The sequence below is a fragment of the Pristiophorus japonicus genome, chromosome 2 (genome assembly GCF_044704955.1).
Source record: "Pristiophorus japonicus isolate sPriJap1 chromosome 2, sPriJap1.hap1, whole genome shotgun sequence".
NCBI classification, from domain to species: Eukaryota; Metazoa; Chordata; class Chondrichthyes; family Pristiophoridae; genus Pristiophorus; species Pristiophorus japonicus.
In genome coordinates, this window is record NC_091978.1 from 165,882,592 (window position 1) to 165,902,279 (window position 19,688).

The window sequence follows — 19,688 nt, forward strand, 5'->3', positions numbered from 1 at the left end:
TGCACCTGGGCAGGACCGGAACCAATGTCCGAGGGGGAGTGTTTGCTAGTGCTGTTGGGGAAGAGTTAAACTAATATGGCAGGTGGATGGGAACCTATGCAGGGAGAAAGAGGGAAGTAGAATGGGTGCAGAAGCAAAAGATAGAAAGAATAAAAGTAAAAGTGGAGGGCAGAGAAACCTAAGTCAAAAAGCAAAAAGGGCCACATTACAGCAAAATTCTAAAGGGGCAAAGTGTGTTGGAAAGACAAGCCTGAAGGTTCTGTGCCTCAATGCGAGGAGTATTCAGAATAAGGTGGTCGAATTAACTGCACAGATAGCAGTTAACGGGTATGATGTAATTGGCATCACAGAGAAATGGCTCCAGGGTGACCAAGGCTGGGAACTCAACATCCAGGGGTATTCAACATTTAGGAAGGATAGACAGAAAGGAAAAGGAGGCAGGGTGGCATTGCTGGTTAAAGAGGAAATTAATGCAATAGTAAGAAAGGACATTAGCTTGGATGATGTGGAATCGGTATGGGTGGAGCTGCGGAATACCAAGGGACAGAAAACGCTAATGGGTGTTGTGTACAGACCACCAAACAGTAGTAGAAAGGTTGGGGACAGCATCAAACAAGAAATTAGGGATTCATGCAATAAAGGTACAGCAGTTATCATGGGTGACTTTAATCTACATATTGATTGGGCGAACCAAACTGGTAGCAATGCGGTGGAGGAGGATTTCCTGGAGTATATTAGGGATGGTTTTCTAGACCAATATGTCGAGGAACCAACTAGGGAGCTGGCCATCCTAGACTGGGCGATGTGTAATGAGAAAGGACTAATTAGCAATCTTGTTGTGTGAGACCCCTTGGGGAAGGGTGACCATAACATGGTAGAAATTCTTTATTAGGATGGAGAGTGACACAGTTAATTCGGAAACTAGGGTCCTGAACTTAAGGAAAGATAACTTTGATGGTTTGAGGCGTGAATTGGCTAGAATAGACTGGCAAATGATACTTAAAGGGTTGACAGTGGATAGGCAATGGCAAACATTTAAAGATCACATGGATGAACTTCATCAATTGTACATCCCTGTCTGGAGTAAAAATAAAATGGAGAAGGTGGCTCAACCGTGGCTAACAAGGGAAATTAAGGATCATGTTAAATCCAAGGAACAGGCATATAAATTGGCCAGCAATCCTGAGGACTGGGAGAAATTCAGAATTCAGCAGAGGAGGACAAGGGTTTAATAAGGATTATCAATTATTAAGGATGAAATAGCAGTTTATTTGGAAAGCAGTGACAGGATCGGTCCAAGTCAGCATGGGTTTATGAAGGAGAAATCATGCTTGACGACTCTTCTGGAATTTTTTGAGGATGTAACTAGTAGAGTGGACAAGGGAGAACCGGTGGATGTGGTGTATTTGAACTTTCAAAAGGCTTTTGACAAGGCCCCACACAAGAGACTGGTGTGCAAAATTAAAGCACATGGTATTGGGGGTAATGTACTGACATCTATAGAGGACTGGTTAGCAGACAGGAAGCAGAGAGTCGGGATAAACGGGTCCTTTTCAGAATGGCAGGCAGTGACTAGTGGAGTGCCGCAGAGCTCAGTGCTGGGATCCCAGCTCTTTACAATATACATCAATGATTTGGATGAAGGAATTGAGTGTAATATCTCCAGGTTTGCAGTTGACACTAAACTGGGTGGTGGTGTGAGCTGTGAGGAGGACGCTAAGAGGCTGCAGGGTGACTTAGACAGGTTAGGTGAGTGGGCAAATGTATGGCAGATACAGTATAATGTGGATAAATGTGAGGTTATCCACTTTGGGAGCAAAAACGCGAAGACAGAATAGTATCTGAATGGTGGCAGATTCGGAAAAGGGAAGGTGCAACGAGACCTGGGTGTCATGATTCATCAGTCATTGAAAGTTGGAATGCAGGTACAGCAGGCGGTAAAGAAGGCAAATGGTATGTTGGCATGCATAGCTAGGGGATTTGAGTATAGGAGCAGGGAGGTCTTATTGCAGTTGTACAGGGCCTTGGTGAGGCCTCACCTGGAATATTGTGTTCCATTTTGGTCTCCTAATCTGAGGAAGGACGTTCTTGCTATTGAGGGAGTGCAGTGAAGATTCACCAGACTGATTCCAGGGATGGCTGGACTGACATATGAGGAGAGACTGGATCAACTGGGCATTTATACATTGGAGTTTAGAAAGATGAGAGGGGATCTCATAGAAACATACAAGATTCTGATGGGACAGGGCAGGTTAGATGCGGGAAGAATGTTCCCGATGTTGGGGAAATCCCGAACCAGGGGACACAGTCTTAGGATAAGGGGCAGGCCATTTAGGACTGAGATGAGGAGAAACTTCTTCACTCAGAGAGTTGTTAACCTGTGGAATTCCCTGCCGCAGAGAGTTGTTGATGCCAGTTCATTGGATATATTCAAGAGGGAGTTAGATATGGCCTTTACGGCTAAAGGGATCAAGGGGTATGGAGAGAAAGCAGGAAAGGGGTACTGAGGGAATGATCAGCCATGATCTTATCGAATGGTGGTGCAGGCTCGAAGGGCCGAATGGCCTACTCCTGCACCTATTTTCTATGTTTCTATGGGCCCAAGTTTCGAGCCGCGCCTAAAACGGCGCAGTCCCGACCTGAACGCCCGTTTTTCGCGCCACAACGTGCGCCTAAAAAAACCTATCATATTCTCCACCTCCCTGCAGGTTCTCTGGCCCTCGGCGCAGTGCAGCAGGAGCTGTAGGGGGCGGAACCAGGTCCCTGCACTGAAAACAGTGCCGGGACCTCTGCACATGCGCGTTACAGTGGGCAAGCAATTGCAGTAGCTCCAGGCGCCCGAAACTGTGTGGGAGGGGTCCGAAGCACGCAGACCCTAGCCCTGGCCGAATGGCCTCACTGGGGCTGCGTGAATAAGGCTCCTCCCACGGCCAGCTCCTGCTTCCTCCCGACCCGACTCGACTCCCGCTTCCCGCCCTCTGCCCCCGGACCCGACCCGACACCCGCTCCCGCCCCCGGAACGGACCCGACACCCGCTCCCCCCCCCCACCCCCGGACCGGACCCGACACCCACTCCCCCCGCCCCCCCCGCCCCTGGACCGGACCCGACACCTGCTCCCCTCCCGCCTCCGGACTGGATCCGACCTGACCTCCCTCCCCCTGACCTGACCTCCCTCTCCCTCCCTCCCTCCCTCCGACCCGAACCGAACCGACCTCCCTCCCACCACCGCCCTGACCCGACCCAGCCTATAAATCTGGTGCTGGGGACGGGCCCTGCCCGAAGTCTCGGGCCCGGCCCGTTCAGCCTCCCTCCCCCTTCTCCTTCCCCACTACACCCCTCAATCTCCTTCCCCCCCCATCTCGTTCCCCCCCAATATCCTTCTCCCCCCAATCTCCTTCCCCCCAATCTCCTTCCCCCCCAAATCTCCTTCCCCCATCTCCTTTCTCCCCCTTCTCCCCTTTATCCCCTTCTCCCCCCTCCCCCTCCCCCTCCCCCTTCTCCCCCATCCCTCCCCCTTCTCCCCCATTCCTCCCCCTTCCCTCCCTCTGCTCCCCCCCTCTCTCCCTCTACCCCCCTCCTCCCCCTCCCCTCGCTGTCAGAAACACAGACACTGACAGACAGAGAATGAGAGACACACAGACAGACAGAGAGATAGAGACACTGACAGAGACACACTGAGGAGGGCATCCCAGCACGCTGTTGGAGGGCTACCAGTGCTGCAGTCGGTAAGTAGAAAATGTTTTATTTATTGATTTAAAAAAAAAATTATTTCTTATTAATTTTTTTTGATTGATTTATTGGTTGATTTATTGATGTATTTATCATTTATTATTGATGATGGCTCTTTATTTGTAAAACTGAAGTGTTTAATGTTTGTAAACTTCCCTTTAAACAACCCCCCCCACCATTCCCTGCGTCTGATTTGTAACCTACGCCTGATTTTCGAAAGTGTAGATAAGGTTTTTTCGAGCATACAAAAATCTTCACTTACTCCATTCTAAGTTAGTTTGGAGTAAGTTTTCACTCACGAAACTTTGAAATCAGGCGTAAGTGGCCGGACACGCCCCCTTTTGAAAAAAAAATTCTGTTCCAAAGTGAAACTGTTCTAACTGACTAGAACTGGAGCAAACCAAATGACGAGAATTCCGATTTCTAAGCTACTCCGTTCTACACCAGTTGCTCCTAAAAATCAGGAGCAAATCATGTGGAAACTTGGGGCCTGAGTTTCTATGTCTTACGGGTGTTCAGCGTAAAGCCCATGCTTTCATATGCCTCAGTGAATACATTGACTATATCCTGGAGTTCAGCCTCTGAATGTGCACAGATGCAGGCATCGTCTGCATACTGCAGCTCAACAACAGAGGTTGGGGTGATCTTGGACCTGGCCTGCAGGTGGTGTAGGTTAAACATCTTCCCACTGGTTCTGTCGTTTAGTTCCACTCCAGCGGACAGCTTGTCGATTGTGAGGTGGAGCATGGTGGCGAGGAAGATTGAGAAGCGTGTTGGAGCGATAGTGCAGCCCTGTTTGACCCCGGTCCGGATGTGGATTGGGTCTGTAATGGATCCGTTGGTAAGGATCACGGCCTGCATGTCATTGTGAAGCAGGTGAAGGATGTTGACAAACTTTTGGGGCATCCGAAACGGAGGAGGACGCTCCATAGACCCTCCCAGTTGACAGTGTCAAAGGCCTTTGTAAGATTGAAAAAGGCCATCAGGATCACAGGTCACACAAAGATACCCAAAGGGTCTGAGGAATTATCAGGCATTTTATTAAGGGAGGGATAGTTCAAATGTAGTCAAGCACAACACACAATCAGTATGGACATAGTAGACATACGACCGTGACAAGTAGTTGTTATTATTCCTGATCAGACAGACGGTTGGTGGCACGAACAGTTCTTATCTTCACTGCCTGCCCTAAAACGCCTTCTGGGTCTTTCTTTTAGTCACTTTTTAGGGGTGGGCCTGGTGTAGGATATTGGCAGGGCCATTTAACCTATGATATGTTGGGTTCTTTGAGCTAGATTTGCCATTATTGTGCAGATCACCCAAAAATGGGCGCTATTTCCAGCGTTGGCGTTTATTATGTGTTTTGAGATCGCCGGATTATCGCCCATTTTCAAAACCCTTAGTTTCCACTTTATAAAATGTTCATTAGCGGTAGCGATGTGAAATGGGCATTAGCAGCATTTTTTTTCTTCTGTTGTAAAATGTCAGCGTCCATAGCAACGCCATGGTAATAGTCTTTTCCCACGTTTCAGGAGGTCAGGACTCATCAATACATGCGCAGAAGAGGAGAGAGAGAGAGGAGAGAGGAAGAGAAAGTGTGTGTGGGTTTCTTGTCTGGTTCGTTGTGGTTTGTTTGGCTGTTGTGGGAATGTGGAATGATTTTTGTGAGGAGTAACAATAAAATATAGCAGTATTTAGTTTGGTGAGACAGAAATATCGGAAAAAATAAAAATAATAACATGGAAGGCATGGAGGAGGCGAGAGAGCACGATGTGGAGGGGGAGACGGCTGGTGAGGGCAGTGAGGTTGGAGAGGACTTGGAGTTGGGAGGACGAAAACGAGTGAGGAGATTCTCCGACGAGGCTAATGCTGCCCTCCTGCAGGAGGTGGAGTCACGTTAGGATCAATTCACCCAGGTTGGGCGTGGGAAGCCTACCCCGAAGACTTATCAGAAGATTTGGGCCAAGATCACTGAGGTGGTCTCGTCGGCGCCGCACGAGGTGCATGAGGGCAACCAGTCCCGCAAGCGCTGGAATGATCTTGTCGGCTCCGGCAGAGTAATTATTACATTTATTTACATTTATTTATATATTTATATAATTGGAATTGTAAGTGCAATGATTAAATAAATTCAGATCTGATGTATTGCAGTTAGACCGGTAATATTTTACTCAAATCCTACATTTAAGGTGTATGTCTTTAGGTTAATAATGATAATAAGAATGATAATTAATTCATCTGTTGGTTATGTGTTGTATCAATATCAGTGACAGTACATAGCAATGATCTTATGCAATGATCATATGCCATGTCGTGCTGTTGTTACCTTTTGCAGAAGAAGCTTTCGAAGAATAGGGCCGAGCAGCGGCGCACGGGTGACGGCCCACCAGTGATGTGTGATCTGTCTGACCTTGAGGAACGAGCACTGACACTAGTGGGGATCCACATCTGGTCGGCCACGTGTGCAGCAGCAGAACCAGATGTTACACCACGTGAGTAAAGTATACACCATTGCATGATGTAAAATCAATAGATGCCGCACCCACTCATATCCGAACAATATATGATAGATGATTGATGAAAGTATTATGTAATTAATGATGGGCTCATGAAAATCATTGTAATGCAGAATTTGGTTATGTTCATTAAATGTGATGTCTGTAATTATTTTGATCGTGGTAGTGCTGTTCTCGTGCATATGCTGTGTGTAGCATTTGAATCACCTTTGCACCTCCTTCTCCTCTAATAACCTCATTTATGTTTTGTAGCTCAGCCAAGAGCGCAGTCACTGGCAACACCACCGAGGCGAGGTGCAGATGTGGCAGCGACGGCGGCGGGGGATCGTCAGGCTGGTGGTGAGGAGCCCCGAATATCGCTTGTTGAGCTGCAGGGTGCCCTCTCCACTGACGACAGTGAGGAGTTGGAGGAGCCTGCAGCAACAAACTCCATGTCAAGAATACCAATGACATTTAGTGCTCCTGCAGCCATGTCCTCCTCCACCATGGAGGTAGTGGGCCCAAGCACTTTGCCGCAGGGCACCCCAAGTGTCTCTTTTCATTGTGGTGTGCTCCATGCTGCACAACTTGGCTATCAGGAGGGGACAAGAATTGCCAGAAGGGACTGCCGGTCCATCTCAGGAGCGAGAGGAAGAGGCGGATAGGAGGTGGATGACCTCAGGGCAGACAATCAGGCTGACGATGAAACCATGCCCCCACCCACCTGTAGACCACAGGAAAGGGCCTGTGGTGGCTACATAGCTGCAAGACTCTTACGTCAGCAGCTCATAAATGAGCGCTTTGCTTGAAATAACGTTGGTGGTATTTACAAAGCTGCAAGACTGCTGTGTCTGCAGCTCATACATAAATGGTGTGCATTACCTTTGTGACAGTTAAAGTTAAAATTGATTCAAGTTACGTTTAATTATCCCCTTTCTTGTTAAGGAATCACCAGTGTTTATGGTACAGCTATCTGAGAAAATGTGCAACAAAGTTAAGTTAAATAAAAAAAACTTAATGATAATATTTGTATAAGTTCATAATTATAACTCTAAAAAACACCCCACCCCACCATCACTCAACAATAAATTTATAACATTTCTATAAGTTATTACCTTTTTAACATTTCCAATAAGACTACTAACACAAATAACACAAATGCAAAAAATCAACAAAAGCCCTCCCCCCTTCCCCCAAACCTCCCAACATTTATTCACTCGCAACAAAAGCAACATCAATACTGTCACAACTCCAACTCCTGCACTTTCCTTTTCCCCCCCGAGGAGGGAACATCCTCCGAGCCAGAATCAAGAGCTTCCTCCTGGCTCGCATGTGCCATTGGCAATGAGGTTGCGGCACCTTGGGGTTCAGTGCCGCATTCCGGGAACACTGGTAGCCCTCTGGCATCAGCGCTCCTGGCTATCACCTCCACGGCCACTACCATCCGCAACATGTACTCGGTCATGGTCGCAGATATTGTGGCCAGCTGTTGTGATATGCCCCTCATTGTCTGGAGGATCTGTTGACTTATGTCAATGCTCCGAAAAACCTCTGCATCCCGAAAAGGTGCCTGCATGTCGATGTGCGTACAGTTTATTGCTCCCTACACCTTGGGGAAGTTTGCTATTCTGGAGAATCCTAGAGCCCTCTCAGTCTGTGCCTCCCTGGTCACGGGGAAGCTGATAAAGTCCATCCTGCATGTGTAAAGGGCTTCTGTCACCTGTCGAATGCAGCAATGTGTGGCATGCTGAGATATAGCGCAAATGTCGCCATGTCCCTACTGAGATCTGCCGATCATGGAGCAGTCTTGCTGCATCGAACCAACCGCCGCACAGTCGGCGCCAGCATGGTGGTATTGGAACTCGCTTCCTGAGCAGTCCAGGCATCCACAGCGCTGCTTAAGCTTTCCAGTAATCTTCTCGATGATATTGCGTGTGGCTTTGTGTCTCTCGTTGTATCACTTCTCAGCTTCAGTCTGGGTGTCACGCAGGGTGGTCATCAGCCTAGTAGCGAGGCCATATCCTTTGTCACCAAGCATCCAGCATTGACCTTGTGGCTGACTGGTAAACATGTCAGATACAGCACTCTCACGCAGGATGTGAGTATCATGGCTGCTTCCCAGAAGTTTTGTATTTACTGCCATTATAATTTGCTTGTGGTTGACAACGAGTTGCACATTTAGCGAGTGGAATCCCTTTCAGTTCTGAAAAACCTCTGCATCCTGAAAAGGTGCCTGCATGTCGATGTGCGTATAGTTTATTGCTCCCTACACCTTGGGGAAGTTTGCTATTCTGGAGACCTCTCAGTCTGTGCCTCCCTGGTCATGGGGAAGCTGATAAAGTCCATCCTGCATGTGTAAAGGGCTTCTGTCACCTGTCGAATGCAGCAATGTGTGGCATGCTGAGATATAGCGCAAATGTCGCCAGCTGAGGCCTGAAGCATAGAAGGAAAGTGCCGCAGTTACCTTGACCTCAATGGACAGTGCGGTCCTAATGGTGCTGGTAGGCTGCAGATCTCCCCTAATGAGCTGGCATATCTCACTGATAACCTCTTTTCAGAAGCGCAGTCTCCGAAGGCACGTGTTCTCAGACAAGTTCAGGTAAGACCACTTCTCCCTGTAAGAGCATGGGGGAAAAGTTATTGTCCTCCTTAGCAGTCTGCCACCTCTTTGATTGGGCACATAATTCTCTTGAATATACCTGCTGCCATCTCTAGTCTGCAGCATGTGCATAGTCCTCAAGATAGGCAGATAAATTACAGGCCCCATTACAATAACAATCAGTATTATACCTATTGTTCACAAACAAAAAATTTACCCACTAAAACACCTAAAATAAATTCAAACCGTCCACAGAATGATAAGATGTTTGTTCAGATGTTCAAATCACCTTAAAAGAACTCCAGAGCACATTAAAACTCCCCAGAAGTTGAAGCAGCCTTTTATATGAAATGTCCTCCGATTTATAAAATGGCATCCACACCGGTGGGTTCAGGTCAGGTGAGGGCAACTTTTTCACAGCATTTTTTTCGGCGGGCAATATTTTTGGCAATATGTCGGCGAGATGCCGAAAGTAACGCTCGGCGATATTATGAGCATTAGTTTCGGCTATTCTGACTTTTACGTCAAAAAAAATGGGCGGGCGGTATTATTAATTCTTGGCGTTAACTAAATGTCAAAAGTACCACTGGGTGATAAGTGAGCAATAAATGGGCGTTGGTTTCCATTTTTTTGTGAAATGGGCGATATCTGGCCAGTATACCTCATCTCAGTGTTAAAATGGAAGGTAAGTGGGCGGTAGCGATGCAAAACTAATGGAAAATCTAGCCCCATGTCTCAACTCTTGGGTGAAACCCTCCTCTTCACATCCTCCCAAGGTTGGAGTCAGACATGACATTCTTGGCCTTCAGATATTTGGAGCTGCCTGATATCAGTTATTTATGTTCACGCTGTACAAGTCGCTTTAGCTATTGTACCATGGAATTAATTATTTAATTCTAACATCAGTCTGCAGAGACTTTTTAGTCTCAAGTTATTTCTTTCAATCCATGATTTCTTACATTCTCTTCTTTGAGAAGAAAATATCCTGATTGACTTCTCACAACCAGCGTTTGACTGCTCTAGCTGTTGCCAAGTTATTTTCTTGTTGCTTTCTTCACTTGGGTGTTACTTAGTAGGGAGATTCTGAAATGAAGATTTCCCCTTTCTTTCAGTCCAACCCTTTGACAGGGAGGAGCAACCTCCGACCTCTTACTCAAGTTCAATTCATTGCTCCGGTGTTCGAATTCTGCCCCATCTGGGGTATCCTCTGTTTCTTCTATCTTTATTGATCTTACCCCTCCTGGAGTCTCCTCTATGTTGCTTCATATCTTTTCTGTCGGTGTGCACAATTAATTTTGTTTCGAGTGCTGGTTAGCCATAGACATATTAAATACACTATCATCACAAGTTGGAGAATTACCAGAGAGTGTGAAATAATATGAACGTAAGGGTGTGTTGATATATTAAGCCCAATGGGACAGGTCCTGTTAGACCCGTAAAGCATGGTAGTTGCAGTAGTAGTGTCACAGTAGGCACCACCAATACCACCTCATATAGGATTTGTACAGCTTTTCCCATGTTCAGTTACCTACAAAACACAATTATTACAGTTGTTATGTAAGCATGCTTGTATTGTTATATGATGTCTGTAACACTGAATGTACCTTACACTGTACACACCTTACCTGTACACCTGAGGGTGCTGCTGCTGGAGACCTAAGGGTTACCTGCACACTGCAGGTAACCCAGTATAAAAGGGAGTGCACAGCTTGGTGTTCTCACTCGAGGAGCTGCAAATAAAGGACTACGTCTACACAGTTTAAGTACCATACCCTGCCTCGTGGAGTCATTATCAAAGAAGCCGACATACACAATAACTGGCGACGAGGTCATGAACTACATGCTCAACATGTCGAATCTCAGCAACTTTCAGCAATTTACCGATGGGGAAGATTGGGACACTTTTGTGGAAAGATTGGAACATTTCTTCACAGCCAACGACCTGGATGGGGACACAGTGGCTACACGCCCGAACAAGCGCAGGGCCATCCTGCTTAGCAGTTGTGAGCCCACCATCCATTGTCTCATCAAGGACTTGCTAGGCCCAGAGAAGACAACCACCAAGAGCTATGAGGAACTTGTAACACCAATACAGGAGCAACTAAAACCGAAAGAAAGCATCCTCACAGCCAGGTACCGATTCTACACTCACCGGCGACCCAAAGGCCAAGAAATTACTAAGTATGCTGCACATTTAAGAAGTCTAGCTGCACCATGTGATTTTGGAGACCACCTTAATGAAGCACTAAGGGACATATTTGTCATGGGAATCAGCCACGAGGGCCTCCTCCACAAATTGCTCTCTGCGGACATCACAGTCACCCTGCAGAGAGCAATTCAAGTGAGCCAGGCCTACATGGTTTCGGCCGACGACTCCAGATGAATACTGACCAGGACTCTAAATCGGTGAGCGCAGTGCATCGCATGGCTACTTCTAAAGGCAGAAATGCTGCCCCAAGTCCTGCAACCTAAGTCCGCCACATGGGGCAAACTGGATGGCCCCTTGCTGGCACTGTGGAGAAAACCACAGGGCCCACCAGTGCCGCTACAAAGACTATACATGCAAAGGCAGCAAAGAAAAAGGGCACTTTCAGAGAATGTGCAGAAAAATCTTTACTCACCGCGTCACCGAAGAGTTGGCTGATCACCGGGGCTCCGACAATGATGAAGATGAAGCTGCTCAACCCCTGAAAGAAGAGTATGGAATTTATACCTGCTCCACCAAAAATTCTCCGTGGACGATGGAAGTAGACATCGACGGGGTCCCAGTTTCCATGGAGATCGACACAGGGGCGAGCCAGTCTGTGATGAGCCAAACAACCTTTGAAAAAATTTGGATGAATCCCACCACTCAACCAAAACTGTCTCCTGTCCAAGTGAAACTGCTCACCTACACCAAAGGTAAAATCCAAATCATTGGCAGCGTGGACGTCCAGGTCTTCCAGGACGGCGTGTTGAACAGACTCCCCTTGCGGATCGTTGTCGGCGATGGTCCCACGCTGCTGGGAAGGAATTGGATAAACCCGGTCCAAATCAGTCGAAGTGGCGATGGTCTCTGGGCTCCAGCAATCGACATTGTACATGGATCCATCCAGAGATCCCACTGTCTAGCTCGACTGCGCGGCAAAATCTCCAGGACCGAAAACCCAAACTTCTTCCGGGCCGGAGCAGAACTCCAAGAGGCAAAAATCATCAAGAAAGGTGGACTCCCAACATCCATGGCTGAACCTGAGGAAGAAAAGACCACCACAGCCTACCTGGAGGAGAGCCAGAAGATGGTGTCTGCACCACAAGGAGAAGAACCTACAATCAAATTGGCCGCGACCAGATCACGAGGGGCAGCATTGGAGGAGCAACATGTGACACCGAGCAGCCAATTGGATTGGAAGGCTCCCTTAAAGGAGACCGGTAACCAAAAAAATTTAAAGGGACAGTTTCAACTTAAAGATGACAGGGACTTTAAAGCGAAAAATGCAGTAAAAGGATACAAGTATGATAACGTAACCATGAATTGTGATGCTGGTGTAACTAATGTGAAAAATGAAATGAATGCTTGTGTAAGTAAGGTTAAGAACAAGCTTGTTATATGTGATGATTATAACAGAGAGTTTGAAATTCCTAATGTAACCATGTCTGTTGAGATCATGATACCAAAAAGTGATGCAAATGCTGTTATTAATAATGTAAAAACAATCAATAATATAGTCTCGACTCTGTATGCAGAGCCATGGTGTCATGTATACAGGTAGAACACTGTTAAAGGACACTAGGTTCGAAAGGGACCATGCAAATGCGAGAGGAATTCCCCCGTGGGAGACCCCCAGATCCAGCTGGCTACCAGAACATGTAGCCTGGACCGTTGAAACTAGTGTGATGCCCCAGGAAGGATGCACACACACCCAGTGGGAGCAGACCCACTACAGGGACAGTGGTCAATGGGCAGCATAGCCACCACCACTGGCAACCTGCCCCAGACCAGCCCTATGCCTCCTGGCCACGAGGGCCAACACCACGAGCGAGAGGCTAATACCCTCCAGCTTTCCTGGCAAACTCTGGGATGACCAGACTCTCATCCTAATTGGAGGACAAGGAGCACACACAGTCCTATGGCCCTGCCCATCACCACACAACTACCCACATCACAAAGTATGCACCCTACCCACTGCTGCAATGGCTGCCCCACTGAGTGATCGCACAACAGTGGCACCCACATGTTCTGTGTGTGAGGTGGGGGGGAATGTATGAGGCCAGCCTCAAGTACAGGGCTCACACCTGGCACCCACACAACCTCCCATAGCCCACGACTGATCACCTCCCCAGGTCATTACAATAAGGGCTTGAAAAATGCTTATGGTGGAGTGTTGTTATGTATGCATGCTTGTATTGTTATATGATGTCTGTAACACTGAATGTACCTTACACTGTACACACCTTACCTGTACATCAGAGGGTGCTACTGCTGGAGACCTAAAGGTTACCTGCAGGTAACCCAGTATAAAGGGAGCTCACAGCTTGGTGTCCTCACTCGAGGAGCTGCAAATAAAGGACTACAGGCAACACAGTTTAAGTACCATACCCTGCCTTGTGGAGTCATTACCAAAGGTGCTTACATATACAATAACAGTCACAGTTAAATTCAGTCTCACAATCATTTCAACTGGTGTTAGAATTAAATGATTCATTCCATGGTACAATAGCTAAAGCGACTTGAACAGCGTGAACATAAATAACTTATAACAGGCAGCTCCAAAGATCTGTAGGCAAAGAATGGCAAGTCTGACTCCAACCTTGGGAGGATGTTTAACATCTAATCAATAAGTCATGAACTTAAAAGATTCTCCAGATCTCACTTTTACTCGTATCCATCTTGTGGATAATTCCTGCTAAATTTATTTCTCCCTAGCTTTCAATTGTCCCAATCCAAACTCCATGTAACTCGCCACTTCAATTTCAATTTCAATCCCTCTAACAGGGGTACCAGTGTGTTTAACTCTATCCTGATTGTTTCATTAATTAGATAGTTTCTCGATAGAGTATGTGTCAATGCTTGAAAACCTATCTCACTCTCCTGAGCCACATTAGCCATTTCATGTCTTGCCTTTGTCAAGTAACTGAGCATGTCTGAGACCCGTTCTTCAGTGCAAATTCATTTGCACATCTCATGCCACAAGTGCTATCCAATGCAAGCCATTTGCGGGCTTTCAGCTGATCTTATCAAAAGATTGTAGTCATCTGCAGATCTTTGCTTATCTCCCACTGTATGGTCCAGATATCTTGGGTAGTGGCCAGGCTGTCAGATTCAGTTTTCTTAAAAAGTACAGAGGCAATGACACAAATGTCACCAAGAGATAGCTATTGGTTTACTATTCTTAACTACACTTTCCTGACTTTCACTAGTAAGTTAGGAAAATTCAATTCTCCGGTTTCAATCTAATACCCTCATTCACTTCCGCTTTCCATTTTACACATCCCATTAATTACCATTCATATCTCATTCATGATACCTGGAGGAGTTTTATTGTCTAGTACAATATTAAAGATCTAAAACATAGATCAAATGTTCCCACTTGGTCCAAGTCATTAACCCTTAAAAAAAAAATTCTTTATAACCTGTTACATTTTACTTTCCTTCTGGCACGTGGGAAAACATTCACTTAAAAATTAAGAAACTTAAATTAATAATGTATAATATCTTAAAAATGTCATTCAGCAATGCTAAAGTTGTTTGGTGAACCAGAAAAACAGCTGTCAGTGGAAAGGGTTAACTCCTTTGCAGGTTTGTAAGAAGAAGGGGCAAATATTGTCAGATATTTTACGTAATGGCCTTCTTCCGTGCTGTAACCATTCTATGGGCTCAATTTTCCCGCATATTGCCAGAGTTACGCTCGTTTTTCTAGTCTAGAAATGCACCAGAAATATTTTGCCAAAGTTTCCCCAATGTATAATTCGCATTTTGCACCGCGCAGCGTGTTCAGTCACCTCGGGGATGGAACCTGCGCCAAAAAATGAAGTTGCACCTTCTGCGCATGTGCGGGAAAAAAAAAGTTACGTTTTTGACATTATTCCAATGGACACACATGCTCAGTACAGCTCAGATTTGGCAATCGGCCATTTTTAAAGAGCCAGTTATGTGTGTGAGAAGGAGTGCTGTGTGAGCATTTGGAAAATCGCATCTGGAGCAATACAAGATGCATCGCGGTGCAAGGACCAATAATTTCTTACAGGATGAAGTGGAGGCACTAGTTACGGTGATTGAGGCTAGATGGCAGACGCTGGACACCAGCAGAGGTCACATAAAAGTTCCACCCAAAGAAATGAAGAAACACTGGAACCAAGTTGCAGAAGATTACTGTGCAATGGTGACTACCCCGAGATCTGGAGGCCAGTGTAAAAAGAAGTGGCAGGACCTTGGTCAAGTAGTTGGTGTAAGTAATATTTCCATTTATTCAATGGAATTGCAATTGTAAATGTGACCAGCTGTATATGTCCCACCCAGCAGAAAGACACCCTCTCTAAAAAGTCGCATTTTCATCTTTGCAGAGGAAGGTGGCACATAACAAAAGGGAAAGAACTCGAACAGGAGGATGCCCGGCAAATCTGCACCCACTGACACCCCTGGAAGAGAGGGACGCTGCTTTGATGGGTCCTGCCTGGAAAAAAAAATCAGTACTCCACAAGCTGGGCCCACACTCAAGGGAGAGGGTAAGTCCTGAAAATTCATCATGGTCCTTCAAATCAGCCTGCTGCCTGGCCTGCTGTGTGTGAGCCTACTCATGCCACCCAACCTGCCCCCTCCTCTGTTGCTAACCATTTGACTGTTCTGTTATCTTTTGCAGAACATGAGGCCAACTCTGACAATGCAGAAGAAGATTCAGATGAGCCTGAAGAGGTGAACATCTTCCAATCCAACCCTCCAGACAAAGAACATGGGGGTGAGGGAGAGGGGAAGGGGATGGAGCTGGATGAAGCTCCCACTGTTCTACTGACTTTGGAGGAGGTGCTACTCATGGAGGTGACAGCCCCTTCCATGACTAGCGGTTTGAGTGTTTGTGGGACATTCCATGGTTTCACATCTTCTGAGGTTGCGGGTCCCAGTGGTGTGATGCAGCCAGGCACACCCAGGGCCCCATCTTCCGAGTTTGCGGGTCACAGTGTTGGGGTGCGAGACACATCCGTGGGGAGGAGGGGAAGGAGAGCTCAACTGTGCTCTCCTGAGGTGCAGGATCTAACAGATGTGGTTCAGATGATGCTATTGAGTGCAGAGAGCATTGACCTTATCCGATCACTCCTGGACGCCATCAGTGGGGTGAGTGATGAGGTAGCGGGACTGTCGGGAGAAGTAACAGCACTGACACGAGAAATGGGAACGATATCCGGGACCATCAGTGAGAGAATAGTGGTCATGAGGGAGGGAATGTCAGTGATAGTGCAAACCACGTCACTGACCATGAGGGAGGGAATGCTGTAGGTCATTGAGACACTGTCAGAGCGCATGAGGGACGGCATGTTGGAGTTAGCTGCTGCAATAAGGGAACATGTCCAGACACCGCACCTATTGACAGAATCAACTGCAACTCCCACTCCAATCTCCACACCAGCTCTGAAGAGCCCCAAGCCAGGCTCTCCAACTTGCGCCGACGCAAGCCCTCCCCCCACCTCCCCCCCTCAAAGGGTGCGCAGTACCCAAGATGTTAGAAAGAATAAGCTTGGTACCTGTCATGTATCCTATATGGCTACCGTTGGTACATAAGGTGTGCCACCAGAGGGCACAGCAGTGGGAGATTTATAGGTTACCTGTACAGGTGTGCCTGGCCTAGTATAAAAGACAGGCCACCAGATGTGATCCTCACTCTGGAGTTAGCAAATAAAGGATTAAGGTCACTACAGTTCAAGTACAACACATTGCCTCGTGGAGAGCATGTAAGGACACAACAATTGGCGATGAGATTACGAACTTTCACGCGAAAATGGCTACCCTTCGTACGTTGCAACAGTTCGCCAATGGTGATGATTAGGACGTCTTTGTGGAGAGGCTCGACCATTTATTCACAGCAAACGACCTGGCAGGAGATGACCCGGCCACACTGGCTGATTAAACGCAGAGCTATCCTGCCATCCAATTGTGGGCCCACCGTCTATGGCCTCATCAGGGACTTGCTGGCACCAGCGAAGACAACAACCAAGACGTACAAGGAGCTTGTAACCCTGATCCATGAGCAACTCAAGCACAAGGAGAGCATCCTCACAGCCAGACACCGGTTCTACATCCACTGACGGCCCGAAGGCCAGGAAATCACGAAATACGCCGCAGACCTCAGGAGGCTGGCGGCACCGTGCGAGTTCGGCAACCACCTCAACGAAGTGCTGCGGGACATTTTTGTCCTTGGAATCGGCGGATACCACAGTCACACTGCAGAAGGCTATCTCTGTGAGCAAGGCATTGATGACCTCGACTTGCTGCTCGAGGCAGATGACTCATCCTCAGGACTCAAACCCGGCAGGTACTATACACAGGGTGGCGCCGTTTAGAGGCTGGGTTATAGAGCACGAACCTCTCAGGGAAGAGAGCAGAGGCCCCCGAGTCCCTTAACACAGAGTCCGCCGAGGGGGGCTAATTGAGTAGCTCCATGCTGTCGTTGTGGAGGGAATCACAGGGCTCACCAATGCCACTTTAAAGACTATGTGTGCAAAGACTGCAGCACAAAGGGCCGCCTCCAGCGAATTGGTAAGAGAAATATGACTCACTGTGTCGATGAAGAGTCTGCATGGCCATGAATCCAGCGCAGATTATGAAACGATAGGCATAGAGGCAGCTCAGCCCCACGATGAGGTATATAGCATGTTTACCTGCACCACCGAGTGTTCCCCGCTGAAGATGGAAGTCGAGATAGATGGCGTTCCAGTCTTCATGGAAGTGGACACGGAGATGAGCCAGTCAGTAATGAATCAAGTGGGCCTGTCTTCACTGGAGTTTAGAAGGATGAGAGGGGATCTCATGGAAACATATAAAATTCTGATGGGACTGGACAGGTTAGATGCGGGAAGTATGTTCCCGATGTTGGGGAAGTCCAGAACCAGGGGACATAGTCTTAGGATAAGGGGTTAGCCATTTAGGACTGAGATGAGGAGGAACTTCTTCACTCAGAGAGTTTTTAACCGATGGAATTCCCTGTCGCAGAGAGTTGTTGATGCCAGTTCATTGGATATATTCAAGACGGAGTTAGACATGGCTCTTGCGGCTAAAGGGGTCAAGTGGTATGGAGAAAAAGCAAGAACTGGGTACTGAAGGAATGATCAGCCATGATCTTATTGAATGGTGGTGCAGGCTCAAAGGGCCGAATGGCCTACTCCTGCACCTATTTTCTATGTTTCTAAGCCTTTGAGAGACTATGGGACAATCAAGCTGAATGACCCAAGTTGGTCCCGATTCAGGCAAAACGGCGCACCTACACCGATGTAATTAGCCCAGTCATTGGTCGTGCAAATATAAAGGTACTCCATGATGGCACGGTGCACAAGTTACCTCTGTGGATTGTTGCAGGTGATGGACCAATGCTGCTCGGCAGAAGGTGGATGGAGAAGATCCATTGGAAGTGGGAAGACTTCAACCCTCCAGCGATCGACATCCTCCGTGTTCGGAGACACAGCAAGCCCTCACTTGAGGGTGGACCCAGCACCAGAGAGCAGACCAGCACAGCACTTGAGGCACAGACCGCTCAGCATGACTGCGTGGAGATGATCCAGCTGAGACGACCCGAACACACCTGCCAGGCTTTAGTTACAGGACTCCGGAGGAAGAAAATCGGATCCAGAGGCGACTTCCTGGCTTCGGTGGCAGAGCCGGGGAGAAGAGGATCACCGCAGTCGACATCGTGGATGGAGGAAAGATGGCACCCAAACCACGAGGTGAGGCGCTGCAGAAAAAGATGGCCGCGGCCAGACCACGAGGTGCAGCGCTGATGGAGCAACACGTGGCACCAAACAGAGAAGAGGATTGGGGTAAAGCAAGCAAGGCTCTCTTAAAGGAGGCCTGCAACCCATTACAATTAAAGGGACAGTTCCACACACTCAAACAAGTAATAGCAACTGTAAGTTGGAAACAAAATGTGTAACTGACGATCAGAGTTGTGTATATGCAGTAAGCAAGGAAAAGTTGCGCGATCATGTAAAATGTGTAATTGATGATCTGAATTGGGTACCTGCAGCCAGCGAGGAAAAGTCGCACGATCACGATCGGAACTTCAGAGTATCAATCATAAGTAATGAAAAGTTGTGCGATGTAGGATTTCACTGCACGCAGCCAATGCAGCGGGCAGACACCCATCGGGAGCACACAGGTCCAGCGAGCTACCCAATGATGTAACCTGCGTCCCTGGGACCAGAGTTATGCACCATGGAGTGTGGCCACAAGCAGCCAACACACACGAGCTGCAGAGCAAGCGACCTCAGCAGGGCAACGGCACCGGTATCGATACCCTGCCCCTGATCGGCTCCACCTCTCAGGCACCCGATGGCACCAACCGCCATGAGCTTGAAAGAGCAGACTGTGCTAAGGCGCAGCCCCCAGACCCCATCGCCACCAAGACCATACCCATAAATGAAGGGTCACCCGCTACAAAGGGGACCGGGACCAGCCAGGATCCCAAACCAAACAACACCCAGGTCAGTGAGTCAGCAGTTCCCAGTACACTGCTAGACGACAGCTCCTCAGGGAGCAGCAGGGACCCAGGGCACAAAGAAAGGACAGGGAGGTCACGGGCATCTGTGAACCTGACCGCTGCTACGTACCATGGCAACAGCCCCAAGAGCAGGCAACTTGAGCCAACCGGGTTCCCACTGTCAGCACTGGGCACCGCGCCGCCAC